The sequence below is a fragment of the Podarcis filfolensis genome (assembly GCF_964270895.1).
Source record: "Podarcis filfolensis genome assembly, chromosome: 1".
Taxonomy (NCBI): Eukaryota; Metazoa; Chordata; class Lepidosauria; order Squamata; family Lacertidae; genus Podarcis; species Podarcis filfolensis.
Genome location: NC_139604.1, coordinates 91,092,841 through 91,116,823, shown reverse-complemented (window position 1 = coordinate 91,116,823; position 23,983 = coordinate 91,092,841). Strand labels below are relative to the sequence as shown.

Below are 23,983 nucleotides of genomic sequence, written 5' to 3'. Positions count from 1 at the left end.
GTGTGTGTATGGGGAGAGAGAGACCGACTTGTTCTAGATGAATGACTGGGGTTGGTGGCTGGTTGCTTTTGATAAAGCGCAGGAAGTCCGGCGATCTGCTTTGCATACCGTTCGATATATTTATTTTTTTTCGCTTTTAAAAGTAGAGGATTCCGGAGCTCGATTCTGGAATGCATCCACTCGGTGGACGCCGCCAGGGTGCAATTGAGGGTGAAATCTGGCTGCTCTCCAGATCATCCAGAAAGCCTCCGTGTGCAGGTTCTGGGGGCAGCCCTACTACGTCGGGGGCGGGGTGCGTGTGCGCCTTCCTAACCCTGGTGGTTAAAGGCGAGTAGTTTTCTCCGGAACCTCCCCGGTTTTTCCTTCTGGTCTGCAGCACGCACAGCCAGCTTAATCCCCCCAGGCATTAAAGGGAGAGCGGGATTTGGCAGCGCGACTGGGGATGGCGGGGCTTTTCCTTTTCCTTAACCTTTTCAGGGTTACTTCTGCGCTCGAAGGAACCGGCGCTCAGTTGCAGCGGGGACTGGATCGGATCAGGGATCCTGGCGTGGTAGTGGCGGAGGGGAGGGAAGCTCCTTTGGGGCTGCTTCGCTACCACTCGCTGAAGTTATCCGGCGGGGGGGTCTGCCACCTTTCAGCCTTCCTTCCTCCGATCGGGGGAAAAACACACACACTTCGGAGGGGTGTTCCGGGGGATCTTCGCTGATGTGAATGGATGGGAGAGTAAACCGGAGGAAGCAGCAGCCTTAATTTGGGATTGCGGTGGGGGTTGGGGAGAGAGGATGCACGGCGAGCTGTCATATTTAAATAACTGACATCTCCCCTCCCCCCCTTCCCTTTCTGGAATGAAATATTTGCATAATGAGACCCTTTCCTTTAGTGAATTCTAAGCAGGACCGTCGGGGAAGCGGCAGCTGCGATTTTCAGATCATTAGCGAGCGATCCCCTTCCTGCGATGGTGAGGGAGGAGAGAGCGGGGCCACACAAAAGTCGGTGGCCGAAAGCGGATGGACGATGCAGCTTCCCAGCAAAGTTTAAAAACACCGTATTTGTCACATCCGTATCTCGCCCTTCCTCCGAGTGGCTCCGGGCGGCGCACGTGGTTTTTATGAAAATAGATTGCTAAAAAAAAAAAAATCCTCATAGCAAACCAGAGAGCTAGGTAAGATTAGAGCTTCGTGACCGTAGAAGCCAACTCCTTAGAGGCCGAGGTCCCTTCGCCCCCCTCCATTTGAGGGGGCCGCCCCCCCAAGTTGATGGGCATTGCCATGCAAATAGTGTGCGTGAGCTGCATCTTGTGATCGATTATGCGGGGTGGGGTTTACCCCCCTCAATATTTTATTCAAGTTGGCACCCCTGGTCGTGACTGCTGAGGGCTGGGCGAGGGAGAACCCACACCTCCTCAGCCCTGATCCAGTATGCGCTTACATCTTGTGGAAGGGATCTGGAGTTATGCTCGCTTGGAGTCGCACGTGTTACGTCGGTTTCAGGGGGGCGAGGTCGCTCAGCCTTCCCTACTGAAACCCCCAAGTGCAGCAGTTAGTGGCCGCCTTGACAGCTCAGCCAGCCCTGCCCCCTATTGCCTGCGCGGTCCCGATGCAACCCTTGCACCTGAGTCAGCCCAGTATTTGACTCCTGCTTGCACAGATCCGCTGGGCGTGCAGCAGCAGCAGCAGCAGCAGCCCACTCCCGGGCATGTTTACTCGGAAGTAAGCCCCGATGGCCATAGGCTTGCCAGCACGAAGCCACTACCATAAAGGCTGAGTGGAAGTTTCTTTTCGAGGAGCCACTTCCGGAGGGGCTCCCTCGAAGGAAGGGCAATATTTTCATCGCGAGCCTGGAAGGGGGCGGGAGGCGCGTGGGGGGTGGATCCGAAGTCGAGCCTCGCTGACATCATTGGTGCAAACGAAGCGTGTGCGCCCGGCGAAGTAGCAGAAGTGGGAAGCCGCTCCTCGCGCGGCGCTATTAAATTTCTTCGCGCCCAGCAACCTTGTGCATCAATCATTTCCTGCCCCTCCACGTGACCCGTTGGGAGCCCTTCGCTGCCCGCCGACGAATTCATCTTGCGGCCCCGAGTTCGCCCCCCGCCGACTCTCTCCCGCTCTTTTAAAGGGACAGAACCAGGCTTTTAATATAATTAGCCCTCTCCTCTCCTTTCAACACCCCCCCCCCCGCGCGGGGGTGATCGGAAAGGAAACAATAGGCAGCGCGCGGAGCAAAGATGCTTTCCTAGGAATGGGTGTGTGTGTGTGGTGTTAGTGTCCATTTTCCAGATTCACAACTTGCGCCGTTGTTTTTAGTGCGCGTTAGTTGAACGCAGTTAAATACTGTAGAACGTTTCTTCTGGAAAAGTTGCTGATCAGGATAACCCGTATAAATATATATCGGCCATATAAACATACATCGCGCCAGCTTATGAGGGCAAAGGCAGTTAAGACACATAAGGGGGGGGGCAGAGAAGGGGGGGTCGCAGCGCGATGCGTCTCAGCCCCGGTGTGTCCTTCCTTCCTGACAATGAAAGGGAGTCGAGCATCATCTGCATTTTGATTGTGATGTCTCAAAACAACTGGCGTCCCCGTCTCCCCTTGCAAAGAAACTGGCCTCGAAAAGGTTTTCCTGGTCACCATCGGTATCGCTCGACCTCCCAAATCAGCGGCCCCCTTAAACGCTTTGTATCCTTGGTGCATAACAATCCCTTCTTTTTAAGTATAACACCGAACTAGGCAGCGCTATTAATTCCACGTGGGGAATATAAAGTACTGCATTTCCAGTCCCGCCGGATACTCGGAAGAAATACTTTGAAGTTCCCAACTGGAGGCACTGGGGGCCCTTTTCTGTTTGTTTTCAATTTCCCAGTGCTCTCCTCCTCCTCCTCCTCCTTTCCTACAATAGCGATGCCTCCGCAGATCCTTTTGGGTGTCTCCGGCGCTTCTCCGCTTTCCCTCCCTCTCTTCTGGGATTCAGCCAATGGTGTGACTGCCCATTGTATTGTTTCTCCCGCTGAACACCTTGTTTGCCCACACGGTGCGAAAAGGCAGGGAGCATCTAGAGGGCTGGATGGCTGGGATTCCTGAACCTGGGCTGTAGAGAAGTGGGGAGGCTAAGCATGGGCAAAGACCCACCTTGGATAAAAATGAACTACCTACTTGTTCTTGTCTGAATTGGGGAAAATAGACTCCTCAAGGGAGGCTTATTTCTGGTGGCGAAGGCAGTAATATGTGAGACAGTTTGTGCAACCCTCTCCTCCCTCCCTTTTGACCCCAAATCTCTGTTTACCCTCCTTTATTCACCTTCTATTTTTTTCCTTTTCCTTTCTGGGCCTGCCTTTGATCAAGAAAGGGAAGCTGGCGCTATCTGGACAAAACTTGCAGGATCAAGCAGCCATAAACAACTGAGACTTTTTACATTTGCTTGTTTTGGAAACTTATTGTCTGTCTGTCTGCAGTAGGGTGTCTCTCTCCACCCTGTATTTGCCTGCCATTGCCTTATTTTAACACCCTGGCGGGCAGGGATTAAATGATGTTCTTATCACTGCCTGTATTTGGATTCTGCAGTGTCTCCTGTTGGTTGTCTGTTGATGGTTGTTGATATTGACCTCTTAGTGGACAGTTGGGACAGTTGGCATCCACCTGCCTCAGGAGACAGTGGAGGAGTGTGCCTTTGGGAGTAAAGTCAAACTGTTGTAAGGCTGCAGGTACCAGCTGTGGAGACCAATATAGGAGAAACATGCTTTGTTGCAGCTGCTGCAACTGCATCATGGTACAGTATTTCTTCTCTCTGCGCTCCTCCCAGCAGTCATTCCCCCTCTGGTCACTACTATACATACACAACCTGTTTGTCTCCAGGCCCTGTGGCCACCTGAAGTCTGAAGAAATGTCCTTGCTCATGCAAGACATAATTTGTCCCCCAGCTCATCTTCATCCCTGGATACCTCACTTCCTTTCTTCCTACCAGCCTTGTTACCCGCCTCCCACAATCCGTTCCTGCTCATGAGAAGTGCTAAGAAAGTTTTATAGAATTCCCCTCTGTTCCTGCTGTACTACTAGTGGTTGGTGCCCGAGGCAATGTACAAGCCATACATTTAAAGCACATGACTCTTCTCAAAGAATCCTGGGGATTGTAGTTTTGTGAGGGGCAAACTACACTTCCCAGGATTCTTTGGGGGAAGACATGTGCTTTAAATGTATAGTCCGTAGGCAGCCTCACCAATGCAATCTTCCTCCTGGTTGGTGATCTCCATTCTGATCTCATTGGGAGAGAGAATCAGCCTCCAATGTAAACAAACAACCACAAAATGAATGACGGTTCACTTTCAGAGGCTCCATTCTTTACAATTTCCCCAGTATTCCCTTGGGAATGCCAGCATAAACATTGCTTGCACTAGGGAATTCCCACCCTTTTCCTCCCCTACAGGCCTATGCTACCTTCCAAAAACCTCTCCTCAGTTAAGTCAGGGGTCCTTAGTAAAGGGCTGGGATGTGGGGCAGAGTATTGCTCTCCTCTGCTGACCAAAGATGCTTTTGCCTGATTGCAGACTATTCCACATCCCATCTCCTGTAGTGCTCTGTCCCACATTCCAGCCTACAATGAGCATCCCATGTTCACTGGAAGTGGCCTTTTGAGGGTTGCAGGAGCCGAGAGTGGGGAGACAGGTCAAGAGTTCACTGGGGCAAGTGTCCCTTCTGGTCATACTAGCAGAATTGGGTACAACTCAGTGTTTATGTGGAATACATACATATGTGTACCAACACACACACACAAAATTTGGGATAACATGTCATGCACCTGACAAAATGGACCATAGCCCATGAAAGCTTAAGCCACAATATATCTGCTAGTCTTTACGCTGCCCTGAGAGTCTTTTTGTGTGTGTGCTGATGAAATCAGCAGCCATCATGTGCTTAGTAACTAACATGCCTCAAACTATTGCCAGGCTTAACAGGCCTGAAAACAAAGAATAAAAAAAGAAGAATGTAGTCACACAGAAGTGTCCAAGCCAGCCTGGACTAGTTCATTTGCATGGAGGTGGCTGCTGTGTGTCTGAAGCAAGCCTGAGGAGTCTCATTGGTGAAGGAAACAAAAAGACCCCCTAAATATGATTATGCCTTGATCTAAACCTGCACTGTGATGAAGTACAGATGAAGATAATTGTACTTTAAAAAAACAAACAAACAAAAAAACCCACTGGAGTTTAATAGCTACCTGCTTGCTGGTTCAAAAAAAACAAAACAAGTCTGGCACTGAGTAGTCCTTTCAGCAGATGTTAATCATTAAAAAAAATAGAGTCTTGAGGCTTAAATCTATGGAGCAATGTGCCAGCAGAGATGCAGCTGGGATGGAGAATAACAGCACATTGTCGCAAACTGATGGTGGTCATGAGCCAATCCAAAATATTATGCTAAAGCAACAGCTCTGCTGTGTTAGCAATTATGCAAGTGACAATTGCCACTGTTTAATGTAAGCAGATGGGGCTCATGGGGCTCGCCAACCTGGGAGGGTAGCCCATCTAGGAGAAGGAAAACTCTGTTCCTAAACATCTGCTGCCCTGCAGGCTATCTGCAGGAGAAGAGAAGGTTAAGGAGTAAACCCTACACAAATCTGGTCCCTAAGACAGTTGGTTGGATGACATATTGTATGCTTCCTTCTGATGACAACTGCAACCAAGCTGGTGCCAGACATACTGCTCTGCTTTCTTTGGACCACTTAAAGAAGGCCGAGAGGGGGTCCTATTGTCCGGGCAGCCCAGGACTTCCATCCACACTGCCCAGACTTGTACATTGGGGAGGTCAATTCAGTGATGCTAACCCAATGGTTTGACTTCACTCCCGTTCTGCCCCATTCTACTTTCTGTGACATTTTTATGACTTTTTGGGGCTACTTCCAGGTTCAGCGCTATGCATGTGTGATTGCACGTCATTTGGATGTGCCTACATTGGTCATTGCCTGTATTCAATTTCTATACCGCCCTTCATCCAAGGATCACATGGCAGTTTACAATATAAAAACACAAAAATACATAACATAGTAACAAACAAAAACAATACTCCCACCCCACATTGATGATTAAATTAGTCAAAGGCCTGGGAGAAGAGAAATGTTCCCCCCCCCCCACTGCTTAAACAAAGGCTCCAGGCAACCCTCATTGGTCCAACAAGGCTCTTCTTGCATTCTTAACTTCTGTGGCTCTCGACATTTAGAAACGCTTTTTGAAATGCATCCCACTTATAATTTGTTTCAGAAGCAAAACCATCCTAATCAGTCAAGCTCTGTCATCCTTGTATCTTTGACCTCCTGGAAAAGTGTTGGGTAAATATAGCCGCAAGATATGGGAGTGGATGTGGATGCTGAATGAAATGGGCTAGAGATAGGAAATGAGAACTGTTACGAGCTGGGGGAAGGGTGTACTATTGGGGAATCTGGAAAATGACAGGTTCCCCTTTTATTTAGTTGCATGAATGACTTGATTAGCTGCTTAGTGCTTTTGTAATTTGTTTCCTCAAAATTCAAGTCTTGCAAAGCCCATCAGGTTGTGTGGATGGGTGGAGCTGGCTTCATAAATTTGTCATGGGGTGGGAAAGGAATTTCTCAAAGCCTCTACATTTGTTTATACATACTGTATTCTCCTCCCCCCTGCCACCCCAAAAGCCCCAATAATAGGCTTGGATGGGAATAACATTCAAAGGACATGGAAATCAAAATGGTTGCAAGAATTCTAAGCTACAAATCTCCCGATCTGTGGGGATGGGAGGGAAAGGACTTTCATGGTAATGGGGAACATATTTGGGGAAAGTTTTCGAATTGTTAAATGGGTTCCACATTCAATCTTTTTCAAAGAAAGTCTGCAGAAATAATGGGTTCTTGCACTTAAGTATGACTAAAATCAGTGGGACAAGGTAACTTCTGGTGAGACTGTCTCAACAATTTCAATGAGATTTAAGTACAATGTAACGTTCTGAGGGTGTTATGAGATGAAGTGGGCTTTTCCCCATTGCACACTTATCCTGGGAGATGAATCCCAATGGATTATTAAGCAATGGACTCTAGATTTTGTCAGTCTGTGTTCTGATCACATGTTTGCAATCTAGGCATGTGGTTTTGTGAGTGTTTTGATGTATGTTGTCAGTTACCCTACACTTTCTAATTCAGTTTCTGGTCATTCGACTGCTGCTTCAGTGAGGTCTGGAGACAACATCCGGGCAGTATAACCCAGTATAACCAGCTTCAGCAGTTTGCTTTCTTTATCACTCCTTTAATAGTGCAGCGAGCATTGTACACATCACATTGTACACTCCTTTGTGGTAATCACAGGGTGTTATGTTCGGAACAGAATCATGTGAACAACTCCTAGGCTAAACTAGTAGAAACAACACCAAACCAAAATTAATCAGAAACAAGCAAGTATTGTGGGGTTGCATAGGGCAGGTATCTTCAACTTTTCCAGGACTCACTTTTAACCCAAACATGCATTTGGGGACCCATTTCTTAATCTTTTACCATATATCTGCATGGTGGTAGTGCTTCTACAGTGACCCGTTTTGAATCAGGTCAAGCCATGACCCACCAGTTGAAGACCAGTGGCAGAGGTTTTCAACCTTTCTGAGTCCATGGCTCCCTTGACCAACTCCTTTGGTACCCCTGTGGGGCTCAGGAGCCCAGTTATGTCACCCCTTGCCTACGGAGCTGGCAGCCTCTCACCCTTTTTCAAACACCCTCACTCAGCCTCCTCTCCTCTGCCATCCCTGGTCTCTGAGCTGCTGCCATCCCTGGTCTCTGAGCTGCCACCCCATCCCTTCAAGAGGCACCATTTGCCCGCAGAGCTCGTAGCCAGAGCTGCTGCAATAAACAGCTGTGCAAACCTTGGGGAAGCCAGATGCGAAAGGGCATCAGAGGAGGGGGAGGGAAGGAAAGAGGGACAGAGGCCAGTGCTGCCTGCGGCACCCCTGACCATCATTCAAGGCACCCCAGGGTGCCACAGCACACTGGTTGAAAACCACTTGCATAGAGCATGCTGTCAGAGGAAGAGAGTTTGTGGGAGAGGTTAGAGGACTACTTACTGAAATACAATCTGGTTTGTGCTTGTGGTGTTATATGGGCAGTTATAAATAAAGAAGAGTTTGGATTTGATATCCTGCTTTATCACTACCCGAAGGAGTCTCAAGGTGGCTAACATTCTCCTTTCCCTCCCCCCCCCACAACAAACACTCTGTGGGGTGAGTGGGGCTAATTCAGTTTCTGGTCATTCGAGTTCAGAGAAGTGTGACTAGCCCAAGGTCACCCAGCAGCTGCATGTGGAGGAGCAGAGACGCGAACTCGGTTCCCCAGATTACGAATCTACCGCTCTTAACCACTTCACCACACTGGCTCTCAGGCTTTCAATAGCATTTGCTCTTGGGTGGGGGGCATACTGCTTTGTTTGCAATAGGTGTATGTCCTGTAGTTTCCTGCTAACACCCTGTAACTTTTAATACCACAAATGTTCCGATTACAGATAGGTAGCCGTGTTGGTCTGCCATAGTCAAAACAATTTTTTTTTTCTTCCAGTAGCACCTTAAAGACCAACTAAGTTAGTTCTTGGTATGAGCTTTCGTGTGCATGCACACTTCTTCAGATACCTGTTCCGATGTTATGTTCCGATGTTCCGATGTTATGGTTTCTTTGTGTCCCTCCAGACTGCAATAATGCGGTGACATTAGGGAAGCATCCAAAGCCACAACTCTGTCCAAGAGGCCACAGTGCGCTCGCTACCTGTGTGATGAATAACTACGCAATTCCATTAGTTTTCTCTGCTGGAACTGTTTGAGGAGCACAAGTTGTAACATGGTAGTAGCCTTCTGAACCCAGCACAACAGAAGTGTGCTGGGTATAGCGTAGAAAAGCAAGAGTTTATTTTCCTTTTGAATGAGAACATAACAAAGGAGAAGAACATTGCAATCAAATTTTAAATAGTTCTCTCTTAAACCACTGCAAGAAGCCCTGGTCAGGAATTTTTCATGACATGGTTTATAGCCTAAAAGAGCCCGTTCGAGCCACAGATTCCAACCCAATGGCCTCAAGGAAGGATTTAATTTAGAGTCTCTGAAGTTTTGGCATGGCCTCCAATACACCAATTCTCCCCTCATATGGGAATAGCTGATGAAGTTCAGCAAAATGCATCTTAGGTCACACTTTCCCTGGCTGGGTGTTGTAATATAAGCAAAATACAACTTCAGCCGCTGTGAATCATTTGATGGCATGTTCAGCAGTGCCCAGAACTGTTGCATCTTGGCAGAGAATGAGATGACAAATTCCACAGCCGTATGGTGTGAATGTAATCACAACAGGGTGTTTCCACTGAATCTTGACTGGTTTCTTATAGCACTTGCTCCTCAGGCAACTCCTTTGGGGTGTTACTGATGTGGGCTGCTTCACCCAATTATTCATATTTCATCAAAAGCTGGTGTTCAATGTTATATCTTTTAATACTGCAGAGTCTAGTTACAGGGCGTGCAATTCTTCACTGAACGGAGGTACTAAAACAAAATGGTTTTATCTTTATTCAGTTTATGGGATCAATGTTGCGAAAGATCCCAGTTTGCTAAGGACTGCTTAGCCTTGCTTCTTATAAGTAACCCAACTGAAATAAATGGGAATTATAGCCAACATTTTGCAGGATGAAGGCCAAATAATAATTAGCTTCTAGCAATGAAAGTAATACAGCTCACCTTGCTGGTCTTACATAGATCTGTTGGTCTCACCTGCACTAAATATTGAAGTATTATGCTAAAAGCTTAATTGCCTAATATTGATTATAACTTGCATTGCACTTAATCCACTCCCCCTGCCTTGTTGTCTCAATTCCAGATCTATGGCTTTGGTCATGGTTTCTTAGTGCTGAGGAAAATGCATTCTGCACATGCTCAGTGTCCCCGTCTTTTACTGCACATCTCCCATGACTGAGTCTTGCCGTGACAGTGGTGTGTTGGGGTTCAGAAGTTCTGAGATTAAGCACTGGTCAACCCGGATTCAAATAATACCTTGATCCTCTTCTTTCCCCTCCCAATGCCTTTTACAGTGGTACCTCAGGTTAAGAACTTAATTCGTCCTGGAGGTCTGTTCTTAACCTGAAGCACCACTTTAGCTAATGGGGCCTCCTGCTGCCACCGCGTGATTTCTGTTCTCATCCTGAAGCAAAGTTCTTAACCTGAGGTACTATTTCTGGGTTGGCAGAGCCTGTATCCTGAAGCGTCTGTAACCTGAAGCGTCTATAACCCAAGGTACCACTGTATTCTATTCCTGGGTCAGTTTTATCTGAGACATTGACAATGGGCTGCTTAACAACCAGAGAGTTTCTTTTTCTTGGTCACCTTCACATGGGATGATGGTTATAACCCAACATACCATTTTGCAAATCAGAGGGCTTCCCTTATGGCATTACCTAGTTCCAGAAATAGCTATTGGGTGGCTGCTTGTGACTGGGGCCTTATGCATTTGGCATTGTATCCCACTTTACAGAGATTGAGAGTGATTCTTGTGGTGGTTGAAAGAGGCGCAGTCCCATCAGTTGATGTTTCAGCTCATTACCACCTGAAGAATGAAAATCTTCTACAAGCATTTAGACTTGGGGAATATTTCTAGCCAGACAGAGGCTAGTAACTAATCACGAAAAATATCTATTGTTATCGTGATGACAGACTTCTTCCTCCTGCCCTCCAATGTACGGTATATTCCAAAACACTATGTTCCAAAGGCTAACTAACAGCACAATCCTAACCATGTCTACTTAGAATAAGGCCCTATTGAATTCCTGGGCTTACTCACAGGAAAGTGTGGTTTGGACTGCCGCTTAAAATCCTGAAGTTAAGAGGAGCTTCACTTGATGTTACTGTCATTGGCTAAGCTGCTTGGACACAGAGTGGCAGGCCCAGGGAAGGAGAAGACTGCAGAAAGAAAAGAAAAAGAAAGAAAAGAAGACGCAAGAAGTTGCCTGCAAAAGGAGGGTTAGAGGAGGGGAGTGGTTCATCCACAGGCCTGAGGGAAAGCCAGTGAGAGGAGACAGAGGCAAACTACACACAAATGTGAGGAAGCCCTGGTAGCAGGTGCTAGTAGAAGAAGAGGAAGAAGAGGAGGAGGAGGAGGAGGAGGAGGAGGAGGAGGAGGAGGAGGCAGCCTTTGGAGGTTCTGATTTTCAGCTGGAAAATGGGAAAGGGATGGTACAAAGATGTACTTAACCCTTTCCCTAAATAACCCCCCCTGCCAACTGCCTATTTCTACAGAGTCGCTGTTAGGTTTACAAAACACTAAAAGCATGTATTTCCAGCAGCCAGTGTAGGGGTCACACTGGTACCTGTGAGACCAGCATTCAGATCCTTATAAAGCTCACGTGGTGCTCTTTAGCTAGTCACTGTCTTGAAGCCAAACCTACTACCTTGTTGTGAGGATAAAATGAAGAGGGTAGAATCATGCATGGCACTCTGGGCACCTTGGAAGAAAGGTGGGAATGTAAAGAACAAATCAAATAAATGAATAAGCACACAGAACTCCATGGGCAAGAGAATTCTGAACAGAAAAAGAGTCACCAGGGAAAGGGATAAGCACATGTGTGTGTGTGCGCGCGCACCCACCCACCCACCCACTACACCTCCACTCAGAAATTGCACCCTCCTGAGAGGGGAAGGAAATTGCACAGAGAAGCTGGGCACATGTTCAGAAGCTGCAGATGTGAGAGAAGCCCACTGAATTTAAATAACCATCCACATTTTTGGCTCTTGGCCTCTATCCAGCTTGCATTTGCATAGATCGAGTTGCTGTTAATGGCACAGGAGCCAGGGCCAGTGAATAAGCTGGCAACCCTGTCAACCCTCCACATTTTATGCTTTGAAGAACTAATTGGTTTGGTCAGCTGAGAGCAAATTCTGTGTCTAGTGCTATCCGTCAGCTTCATGTGAATGAACTAGTGAATAGCATGTAATTTAATAGTCACAGATGATGGAAACTTGGACTACAAGATCTGTTTCCTGATTAGTCACTGCCAGTTCATATCCCATCAGTGCGTATGTGAAGTTTGATTGTTTTGTCCTAATGTGCATAACATTATGCTTACATGTTTGTCATTTTGTTGCCCATTCACCCACTTTCGGAATTTATTTTGGAGCCCTTTGAGGTCTGTTTGGGTTTTCACAATCCTGAATAATGCAGCAGCATCTGCATAACTGGCTACCTTACAGCTCACCCCTGACTGCCGCTTTTTTGTGAATAAAGAAAACAGCACCAAGCTCTCCTCTGTTTTCATTTTATTCATTTGTAGTAAATGACTTCCATTCATTTGCTATGTTAAATTTGAAATTCTGTCTCTCATCTCTTAACAATTTCCCTGTAATTGGCCCTAATATTTGGATTTTTTATTCCTTCTGGTATCCATGCCACTTCTTCGCTTGTATTACAACAACTTATCAAAATCTTGCTTTCTTTGTCCAAGACTGATTTCCTTTTATTTCACTGATATCTTGTAACTTGTAACTCCCCATTCCCCAGATTATAAGCCATTGGGCAGGACTCATTGGGTTTTTCCTTTGGAAAGCATCTAGTTGTAGGCATCATTTAAATCATGAGTGGGGGCATTTTCCAGCCCTAAGACCACATATTTACCTTCTGGGAAACTTATTGAGGACCATATATGAGTGGTGGGTGGGGTCAGAGCAGTGCCGGATTTACATATAAGCTAAACAAGCTATAGCTTAGGGCCCCGAGTGGGGCCCCCCAAAAAATTTAAAGGAAAAAAAACCTGGATGTTCATTTCCAAAATATAAGATAAAAAACAAATAAATTAAACCCACATACAGCAACAGTGTTTTGTGCTTTGTAGGCTCCTATGATGTAAGTAATGGGCCCCGTCTGCTAGCCTGCTTCCTAAAATATCACATATTTTGTTATGTGCAAATGGCTTTAGATACCTATTAGGTCCATAAGTTACCATATAGCATAGATTCAGCACAAAAAACAGCGACAATTTGTTGTTGACAAAGGACAGCTGGACATAGAAGGGCCCCTTTACCTTCAGTAGCTTAGGGCCTCATCAAACCTAAATCTGGCCCTGGGTCAGAGGCAAAAATAGATGGATCAACATTATTTTTTTAAAAAGCATGTTCAGTAGGGTAGTTTTACACATGCTAACACTCACCCCCTCTCCTCGGTCCAGATAAGCAAGAGGCAACATCGGAGTTCAAGGATACATTCCAGCTACACAGAAATGCTTGGTGGTTGCAGCAGGACCAATGAGGAATGAGGCCTAGGGAGAGTTCAGAGGAGAGGCCTGAGAGGATGCATGAACCTCCGTGGCCTCAGGTTCCCCACCTCTGATTTAAACATTGCTGCAGAGATTTCTGTGATCTCATGGCAGGACTTTTGGAAACTCCTTCCATTGTAGGAATTGCTTGCAAACTGCGGCTGTCTGGCATTTCTGTACAGTGGTACCTCGTGTTACAGACGCTTCAGGTTACATACGCTTCAGGTTACAGACTCCGCTAACCCAGAAATAGTACCTCAGGTTAAGAACTTTACCTTAGGATGAGAACAGAAATTGCACGCCAGTGGCGTGGCAGCAGCAGGAGGCCCCATTAGCTAAAGTGGTGCTTCAGGTTAAGAACAGTTTCAGGTTAAGAACAGACCTCCAGAACGAATTAAGTTCTTAACCCAAGGTACCAGTGTATATGCTTTATATGCGTGGTAGCATTTTTCCATATGAGTTTGTGCAACAATGGCATCTTCTCCATGAAATGGTATGCAGGACCATATGCGTAAAAGCTGCCTTATTCTGAGTTAAGACTATTGCTCCATCTAGTTCAGTATTGTCTACACAAACTGGCAGCAGCTCTCCGGGGTTTCAGACAGGGAGTCTTCCCAGCACCCTCCGGATATGCCAGGGATTTAACCTGGGACCTTTTGCATGCAAAGCAGATGAGCTAAGCAGCCTTAACTCCCAGAAGGTTCCAAGTGTTCCTTTGGAATACCTTGTGTGAGAGAGAGACCCAGAGGGAAGAAATGTTGGGCAGAGAGAGCGCAACACTCCTGCCCCACTGCTTATCAGCTATAAATTCCCCTCTCCCCAAACTGCTTTCCACAAGTTGCATGGAACCTATATTTAGTCCCAGAGCTTTTATTCTTTCCCTGTGCCCGCAGAGCCCTCTGTGTGGCACCATTTTGGGTAGCATATACTTGCAAGAGCATACTCAGGGATGCATGGTGTGAATAACAAGCTGCCCTGGCTGTGGAATAGAGAGATCAATCATATTCAATGAGGGCTACTTCTACTTCCTGTATATTAGCACCGTGGGAAATTGGTAGATTTGGCAACTGTCTCTTCTGACTTTGAATCAGCAGGTGTCAACAACTTAGATACAGTGGTACCTCGGGTTACATACGCTACAGGTTACAGACTCCGCTAACCCAGAAATAGTACCTTGGGTTAAGAACTTTGCTTCAGGATGAGAACAGAAATCATGCTCCAGTGGCGCGGCGGCAGCAGGAGGCCCCATTAGCTAAAGTGCTTCAGGTTAAGAACAGTTTCAGGTTAAGAACAGACCTCCGGAACAAATTAAGTACTTAACCTGAGGTACCACTGTATACTTAAAGCTATAAGATTGTTTTTAGACTCTGGACTGAATGATCTTATGCACCTATTCCCACCAGTCTTTAGATGGTAATGTGCAATGTTCTACTTACTTCGAAATTGGTAAGTCAGCCCTGCTGCTCATTCTACCGACTGGGGCCCTGAACCGTGCCTGAAAGTCTGCCCTGATGGCACCCGCCGTATTTGCATGGAGTCAGGGTAGTGGGCAGAGCTAAGAGTCTGACTCAGGAGTCAAGCAAGGGTGCTGTGAAGTTTATGTGTGGCTCAGATTCTTGCTAAAATAAGAAACCTTTAAAGGAGGGGAGCAAACTCTGTCTGGTGTTGACATGGACTAAGTCAGGATTGGTCAACCTTGTGTGCCAGGGAGGGGGCGTGACGCGCATCCCAGAGGCGTGGCCCACACTGCCACCAGTGGGGGCGTGGCGCCCAGCACCAGGGGGGCCCAGCCGCAATGGCACCCCACTGGGATCGTGCCACCGGGCGTGGTGCGCTCCCCCCCACCCCTGTTCCTCCGCCAGTGTATAGTGCATGTGTGGAGATGTTGGGTATGACACCCTTTTCATGCCGTTTTCTCACACCCACCTAGTTTTGAAAATATATTTGTGGTCCTTTCTGCATGCTTGCTCTATAGTAACAGCCAGCCAGGCTGCCTTCACCTTAATGTAGTGTCACCATTCACTCAGTGAGCAGCAGCTAGACTGCATCTGGCTGCACCAGTCCCTGATGGGGACCCTCCAACTCCAGCCAAGGTAAAAGGTAAAGGACCCCTGGACAGTCAAGTCCAGTCAAAGGTGGCTATGGGGTTGCGGCGCTCATCTCGCTCCAGGCCAAGGGAGCTGGCGTTAGTCCACAGACAGCTTTCTGGGTCATGTGGCCAGCAGGACTAAACCGCTTCTGGCACAACGGAACACCATGACAGAAGCCACATGATGCTCATCTCCATTTGTGTTGATGTCACTACTTCTGACCCCTCAGATACCTATTTATGTACTTGCACTGGCGTGCTTTTGAACTGCTAGGTTGGCAGGAGCTGGGACAGAGCAACGGGAGCTCACCCTATCAAGGAGATTCGAACCGGCGACCTTCTGATGGGCAAGCTCAAGAGGCTCAGTGGTTTAGACCACAGTGCTATCTGCTCCAGCCAAGGTACACAATGTGAGCTCCTCATAAAATGCAGTCCCCATCAGGGAACTGGAATAGCCACAAGAGTTAGAGGCATGGCGTGTGTGTGTGTGTATGACAATAGTATAGACTGCCAGTTACTGGAGGCCTTTGGCGCCTTCTTCACAAGCCTTGTTCTACATGTCCTCTGCCAGAGCCCCCTTCCTTGCTGCTTCTCTCCCTCCATGTTTATGCCTGATCCCTCCACCCTTTCCCTGCACCATCCCCTGCAGGGCCAGCAGTTCAGCCTTCATCCTGCATCAGTTCACGAAAGCAGCACAGATAGCAGCATTATTTATTGAAAACTTGATGTGCAGGTGTGCAGTGAGAAGTAGCATCCTTTTTTTTAAAAAAAAAATAAATGGGACTGTCATTTCCATGACCATTAGCCCAAGGAGAACAAAATGGAAGGGAAAACATCCTTCCCACAAACCCACTGTAAAGCCAAAGATGGAATGGGGGAGGGAGGGGAAAGGTGCCAAACTGGTTCTGCAGGACGGAAGCCACTCCTCTCAAAATAGTAATAATACCACACTGCTGATTCACAGGACACAGAAGGCAGTGGCAAAATGCAGTAACTCAAAGTTGGCATAGAACTAGTCTGAGAAATCTCCGAATGAAGGATCAGAAGTACAGTTCAGTTTTACCTCAGGTTAAGTACTTATTTCGTTCCGGAGGTCCGTTCTTAACCTGAAACTGTTCTTAACCTGAAGCACCACTTTAGCTAATAGGGCCTCACGCTGCCGCCATGCAATTTCTGTTCTCATCCTGAAGCAAAGTTCTTAACCTGAAGCACTATTTCTGGGTTAGCAGAGTCTGTAACCTGAAGCTTATGTAACCTGAAGCGTATGTAACCTGAAGTGTACGTAACCTGAAGCGTATGTAACCCAAGGTACCACTGTAGTGACATAAGTAACCCCTCCCTGAAACACACACACAAACACACACACACACACACACGTGTGGATGGGCTCCTGGCTTAATTTTTTGGGGGCAGTGAACTTTTAACAGGATCCATGGTTCTTCAGTGGTGGAAATTGGGAGGACCTTTGGTAGACAACAACCCTTTTGAGCTGCCCTTTTTTCCCCCCTAAGGAGGAAATAGCAGCTGTTAGACTTCTTACAGGAGTGACCTGCTCTTTGCATATCCTATTCTGACCCTTTGCATTGCATGAAGAACTTGATGCTTCTAAAGCATTTCACTTCTTCCTGCCTCAGGCCAAGGATTGGATCTTACAGACTTGGGGGGGGGGTGTCCTGATTTTGTGAGGTTTTCTCCATTCTTGCAAGTAGCACCATGGTGTCATCAGTCCTGAAAAACCAGCCAAAGATTATGGCCAGCTTTTCATCGGCCAGCTACAGCGCAGCAGCTGGATGTGCAAACATTAATAGGTAATAATGTTTCTTTTCTGTTGGTGAAAAGTTTCACCTCCCTGATTCCTGCACATGAAACATAAAAGCAAAAGAGCAGGTCAGCACAGGTTTTTTTGCCTGGTTAGTTGGCAATGTTTGTTGCTCAGGAGTAAAAAAACCAACAGGAGCTATATATCTTCACACTCTTGAGAACACTTAGGCCATTTTCGCAAGACAATGAAAACCCATTTTGCATTTCCTGTGTCTGTAATTCAAATGCAAAAGTTCCATTGCTTATTAAGTAGATTCCATTAAATAAATGGTTCTCTTCTCTTTCTTCCATTTCAGCAAAGTTTGCATATGCAAATAAATGGCGCAAGAGCACTTTTAGAGCTTTTCCACGTGGCCAGAGGGCCAAATTGGATGTTACACAGGCAAAATGAGCAGTCTTCCTTCACTCCCTCCTTTTTAACTGAAAAGCCACCCCCTGACAGCTACCAATTTGACAGGAGGAAAGGAGAAATGAGAGAAAGAGATGCTTGTTCCTTTCCCCCTTCTGCTGTTTCTCAGCTCAGAATTGCAATTTCCAAGCTTATTTTTTCCCTGTATGGTGAGAAAAGATAACAGGAATCCTGTATCTTCCCTCACAAAGAGGGTAGTAGTACTTTTGAGCTGGAAAATGGTAGGAAGGGAAAGGGTTAAGCAATGCCTCCTGCCCCACTACTCTTCTGTTCCTTAACTGCAGCCTCCAAGGCTGTTTTTCAGTTAAAAAACAAAAACAAAACAAAAGACAGGACTTGGAAGATTCATACACTTCTTGGAAACATCTGAACTTAGGATGAGTCTACTAGATCAGGCCAATGGCCCATCTAGTCCAGCATCCTGTTCTCACATTGGCCAGCCAGATGCCTGTGGGAATCCTGCAAGCAGGACATGAGTACAACAGCACTCTGTTGTTGTTGTTGTTGTTGTTTAGTCGTTTAGTCATGTCCGACTCTTCGTGACCCCATGGACCAGAGCACGCCAGGCAGTCCTGTCTTCCACTGCCTCCCGCAGTTTGGTCAAACTCATGCTGGTAGCTTCAAGAACACTATCCAACCACCTCATCCTCTGTCGTCCCCTTCTCCTTGTGCTTTCCCAGCATCAGGGAGTCCTCTTCTCATGAGGTGGCCAAAGTATTGGAGCCTCAGCTTCACGATCTGTCCTTCCAGCAAGCACTCAGGGCTGATTTCCTTCAGAATGGATAGGCAATCCATGGGACTCTCAAGAGTCTCCTCCAGCACCATAATTCAAAAGCATCAATTCTTCGGCGATCAGCCTTCTTTATTGTCCAGCTCTCACTTCCATACATCACTACTGGGAAAATCATAGCTTTAACTATATGGACCTTTGTTGGCAAGGTGATGTCTCTGCTTTTTAAGATGCTGTCTAGGTTTGACAACAGCACTCTGCCCACCTCTTATTCCCAGCAACTGGTATTCAGAGTCGTCATGTCTGTGACAGTGGGGGACAGGGGGGTAGAAGACAGACATGGCGGCTAGTAGCTGTTGATCATATGCTTTCACCCTGGTCATCCTTCACACAGAAGAGAAGGCAAGACGAAAAACACCTTTGGTGGAAATGGGTATTTTGGGCCTGTGTAGGTTTCCATTCTGCCTGGGTCCAGGGAGTGATGCAGCCATCCTCACCCCCAAACCCCAAGGACTGAAGAAATCTCTTCAGATGATGGTTGTTGGAGGAGAGGGTGTTGGGAGGTGCATTTGGGGCCACTGTGTGACCAGTGCCTCAAGTCAACAAGCTGTGGCCTCGTCCTGGTGTGTGATGGGGACCAATATGTCTTTGTCTTTAAAAATTGGTGGGAGATGGCTCGTGTTGATGATGTGCTTCTCCTTTGCCCCAGAAGAGGGGCTGAGCAAAATTGCATTCAACTCTTCCCCTCAATTTCTGAGACACCAAAGAGGGGCAAGAAGCAAATATTTCCCTTCTTCCGAGCACTCCGTGTTCCTGGGCAGATAGTGTCATAGCAGCCATGCCAGTGGGAAAGGCTCACACATTTGCATAACTCAGGGGTCAGCAAACTTTTTCAGCAGGGGGCCGGTCCACTGTCCCTCAGACCTTGTGGGGGGCCGGACTATATTTTGAAAAAAATATATGAACAAATTCCTATGCCCCACAAATAACCCAGAGATTCATTTTAAATAAAAGTACACATTCTACTCATGTAAAAACACGCTGATTCCTGGACCGTCTGAGGGCCGGATTTAGAAGGTGATTGGGCCAGATCCGGCCCCTGGGCCTTAGTTTGCCTACCCATGGCATAACTCATCTGATGGAAGAAAGGAGGAAAGAGTTGTAGCTCAGTGATGATGCATCTGTTCTGCATTCAAAATCCCAGGTGCAATCCCTGACCTCATCTCCAGGTAGCCCTGGGAAAGACTCCCTGCCAGAAACCCTGGAGAACTGCTGCTATACAGTATAGTCCAGTATAGTGGTCTGCCTTGGTGGGGGGTGGGGTGGGAGAAGGCAGCTTCTTTTGTTCCCTCTTTCATGGCAGCGGCAAGGACATTCAGTACATGGAGTACACCTTGCTGAACCCAGCCGGACTGGTTGTTTATGTCATGTTTAAAAATACAATTTCTTTCTTACGTGGGAACTTGTGCTTCCTCTCCTTAAAACACTGTCAGCGCAAGACTCATGAAAAGCACCATCCGCATGATGCTGCCAGATGTAAGCATCTGCTTTTCACAGTCCAGTCCTGTTAAATGTGTCAAAGCCCATTCATTTTGGTTTGCTAAGCCTAGGTGCCTTTAACGCTGCATAGAATGGCTTGCAGTCTAGGCACATCTCTGAGTATGCCCCATTGAATTTCGTTTAATTTACTCCTGAGTAAATATGCCTAGGCTAGGGCTGCATTCCCTATTGCTTTTATAGGACGAGAGCTAAGAACGTGCTTAAGTCATACACTTAAACCAAAGGACCTTAAAAATGCTTTAACTTTGGGTGGACTTCTACCCAGTGCTTTACCCCCTAAAAAAACCGTTTAGGAGTGCTCTCATTTTCCTACTCATATTGAAATACTGCCCCTCAATGAGGTCAAACTTAGATTCACAAAATGTTTAGGAGCAGGCGTACCCCCAGAAAAAAGCACTGCTTATACCCTAAGTCATATTACCCCAAGTATATTTCGTGACTTCCTTTGAATCATTTGTATACACCTTGCTAACATGGTGTGTGTTTTAAAGAAAAATGAAGGCTAGATGGAAAATTATTATTTTTCTCAAAAAAGAGAGAGGAAAAAAAAGATTAGCATCAACCAGTGGGCTTCGGAGGGGATGCCTAGAATTGCGAGTCTCCTAATAACATTGCAAGAGTTGGCAGCTCTGTGGTTGTGCATCTGAAGAGAGGATTAGGTAGCTTTCTTATCTCTGGAGTCCACCACCTGTGCAGATCTTGCTAAACCATCTCTGCTGGAGATGACCTATCTCTGGCATTCCCTTCCTGACAAGCAGCATTTTGCCTCTCCGAGGAAGCGCATTGCACCAAATTCCAGGTGCTTAAAAAAAAATAAGAATCCCAGGGATGTTACCGAGGCTCTCTAAAATCTTCCATTTATTATTTCAATCTGGAAACAAACATTGTTTATAAGAATTCTGCTTCAGTGGAAGCCTGAAGTACCTTTCCTTCACCAGTATAACAAGAGAAATTCCCCAGACATATTAAAAATAAACTTCTTCATATCTATTAATGATCAGCCTGATGATGTCTTATGCCTTGTTGTGATTTTTAAAAATAAAAATAAGGGATTTAAAAATGAATTGCATTGCCCAGCATCTGTTCCTTATGAGCACGCGTATTTCCAAGCCAAAAGGAATGTGACACAATTGTAATATTGGGTCACTTATTATCACAGCACTGGCAGTACATTACTGCCTAAGATCACTTTTCTCCTATTAAGCGCTCTGTTTAGCCTTATCTCAGTCCTCTTTATAGCTTGGCGTATTTCTTAATGAAAAGTCTGCTCCTAATTCAACCCCACACATAGACTAATCCAAGAGGCACATTGCACTGATACACACACATCATGTGCTAGGAGAAGAGCCTTCCTCCTCCTCCTCCTCCTGCTTCCTCCAGCCGTGCATTTAATTGCTTTTCTATCCCTTACAGGCCAGGCATTTTCTTTTTCCGAAGGTTGAGTTTCTCTCCCCTCCCCGTTATCTACTTTCTGGTTTTGTTTTCCTTGCAAGCTTACCCACCAAATGCACTTTTGGGCTCTTCTGTCTCACGGTATGTCTCCAAGGTTAGCCATTGCTAAGCAACCGCCACACAAAGTTCAAGGCTGGTCAGCCTACTGCAATGCATTTCCCAGGTTATCTCTGATACGAAGTTAAGGGCGGCTGGAGTTGGGGGGAGGGGAGGCACTCCTTGGGAGAAGGGGGGAAACGTTCGCCGCTGAGCTGCCACTGTGACTTTGAGCAAGGCTCCGGCCAGAAAATGGATTTCAGATTCCATCTGAACGCTTCTCTTTCCTTGGTAATGGAACGGCCCACCTGAGCTTATGTCCCCCATCGTATTAATTCCACCTCTGCTCAACTTTCCCAGTTAATTAGCCGTGTCTATCCACCTCTCTAAGCAACCACATGTGACTCTTTTGGGAAGAGAAGCAGCTGCTGCAGGGATCTGGGGCTGCAGTTCCTTTGGCAAGCTCTCGCAACAGCAACCCCCCCCCCTTCCGACACACTTGGAGCGTGGTTATCAATCAAGGCATGTCAGGTTTCTCTTTCAGACCCATCTATCTTTGGGGTTTGGCCTCTTTCTTTTGTTCCATTTTATACCATTTTATGTATGGTGCTGAATTCTTAGCTGTTGATTAAAATGATTTTCTTTAGGCTGAGTGTGTTGCTTCTTAGCAAACCTCCAAATCAGTCAGTACCTCTTGCACTTAAGGTCTGAGTGTGCCATATAAATGAGGTCCTACTTGGGTGGCATATAGAATCCCAGAATCCTAGACCTGGAAGGGATCCTGAGAGTCGTCTATAATCCAACCCAGCCTCCTGCAATGCAGGAATCTCAGCTAAATCATCCATGGCAGGTGGCCATCCAACCTCTGCTTAAAAACCTCCAGTGAACGAGAGTCCGCAACCTCCCGAGGGAGGCTGTTCTACTGTCAAACAGCTTTTGCTGTCATATGTGGATCTGGAAGGGGTGAGCGGGATTCTCTATGCATTGCACGCAACTCTTTGAACAGAACGGTGGCTCTAATGTTCTGTATGCAGAACTGGGGAGAAGGCAGGATTCCTGATTGTGTGGAAAGAGCCTGTGCATGTGCTGTAAGTCTCTCTTCATGTACAGTGGTACCTCGGGTTAAGAACTTAATTTGTTCTGGAGGTGCGTTCTTAACCTGAAACTGTTCTTAACCTGAAGCACCACTTTAGCTAATGGGGCCTCCTCCTGCTGCTGCGCCGTCAGAGCACGATTTCTGTTCTCATCCTGAAGCAAAGTTCTTAACCTGAAGCACTAATTCTGGGTTAGCGGAGTCTGTAACCTGAAGCATATGTAACCTGAAGTGTATTTAACCCGAGGTACCACTGTACTGCTCTTGCCTCAGACCTTGGTATGATTATGTGAAAAGTGCTGGAGGAACATGATCTGTCCGGCTTCTCCCTCCCTGTTTTCATATTCAGGTGCATGTTGCACGGGAAAGTGAGCTTTACGAAGTTGGCCAATCTGGTTTGCAGGCCAGAGTCTGATATAGCTCTAGCAAGGAAGGCAGCCAGATCAAACTTTGAAAAGCAAATAGCATAGGATGATTAAATGCAGTAGAGGCTAGAGCTTGAGTTCCTTTTAATAATAGCTGTGTGGAAGAGCAAATTTTGTCAGGAGCAGATTGTCAGGCCACAGCGGCACAGCGGATGAGTGCAAAGCGGCAGTTGCCGAAATTCCCTCTTTTCTACACCTGCAGCTCTTCTAAGCCCACGGAGTGAATGCAGAGGTGGCAGGAAGCTGAACGCTGGAAGATTTGGGGCAGATAAAAGAAAACACTTCTTCAAGCAGTGCGTAGTCAAATTATGGAACATTCTCGCCCAGGAGGCAGTGCTGGTTACCAACTTGGATGGCTTTGAAAGAGGATTTTATATGCAATATGGGCTTGTGCACACAATCTACTGGTAAATGGAGGCAGGTGAAGGGTGAGGCTTGCAGCCAAGTCTCCCCTCCCCCCCAATTCCCACATACACTCTGCATGCTTAGAATGTCTGCATAGGTCTGTTGCACCTGGTCTCACCGCAGCCATAATTCTTCGAATACTAGAGTCTGAAAATAAGAGATATCTGTGATGTCGCATAGAACCATGATGTTACACAGAATTGGGGAATTTGCATGATAATTGGGGCTGTAGATATGGAGTTGTGGGTACGTTGAGAAGCCCCAGCTCTAATGGCCTTTTTCTTTCTCCGCTTCCCTCCCTTGTCAACTTTCTTCCTATGGGGTTCACACCTTTTGTGTGGTCTGGCTCCTCTGTCCTCAAAATCTGCCTGTCAGTCATTAAATGATTGCTTCTCTCCCCCCCCCCAATATATTTTCTTTTTATTCTTTTAAAAGCTTGAGCAATTTCATTTGAGCATATAAAATCTTGGGTTTTTCATAGTACAAAGAGAGAGAATAGTGGGAACCGGCAATTATATTTTGGGCTGGCGAAGTGCCCATCATTATGACTGGGGAGGTGTATATGTGCAGGAGAGGAGATTTTGTATTGTACTGTGTGAAAGGTTCAGAATATTGATGATAGGGTAGCCAATTATGCATCACCCAAAAGAGAGGACAAAGGAGACACAAGTTTGCATAGCATTTTGTATATGCTTTTATTGG

At 46.6% G+C, this 23,983-nt stretch overlaps 1 protein-coding gene across 2 annotated transcripts in view; it reads left to right on the top strand.

The window, feature by feature from the left end:
- Nucleotides 1-23,983, top strand: part of DPF3 (double PHD fingers 3) — a 183,700-nt gene that overhangs the window by 753 nt on the left and 158,964 nt on the right. The gene's annotated exons all lie outside the window — the stretch shown is intronic.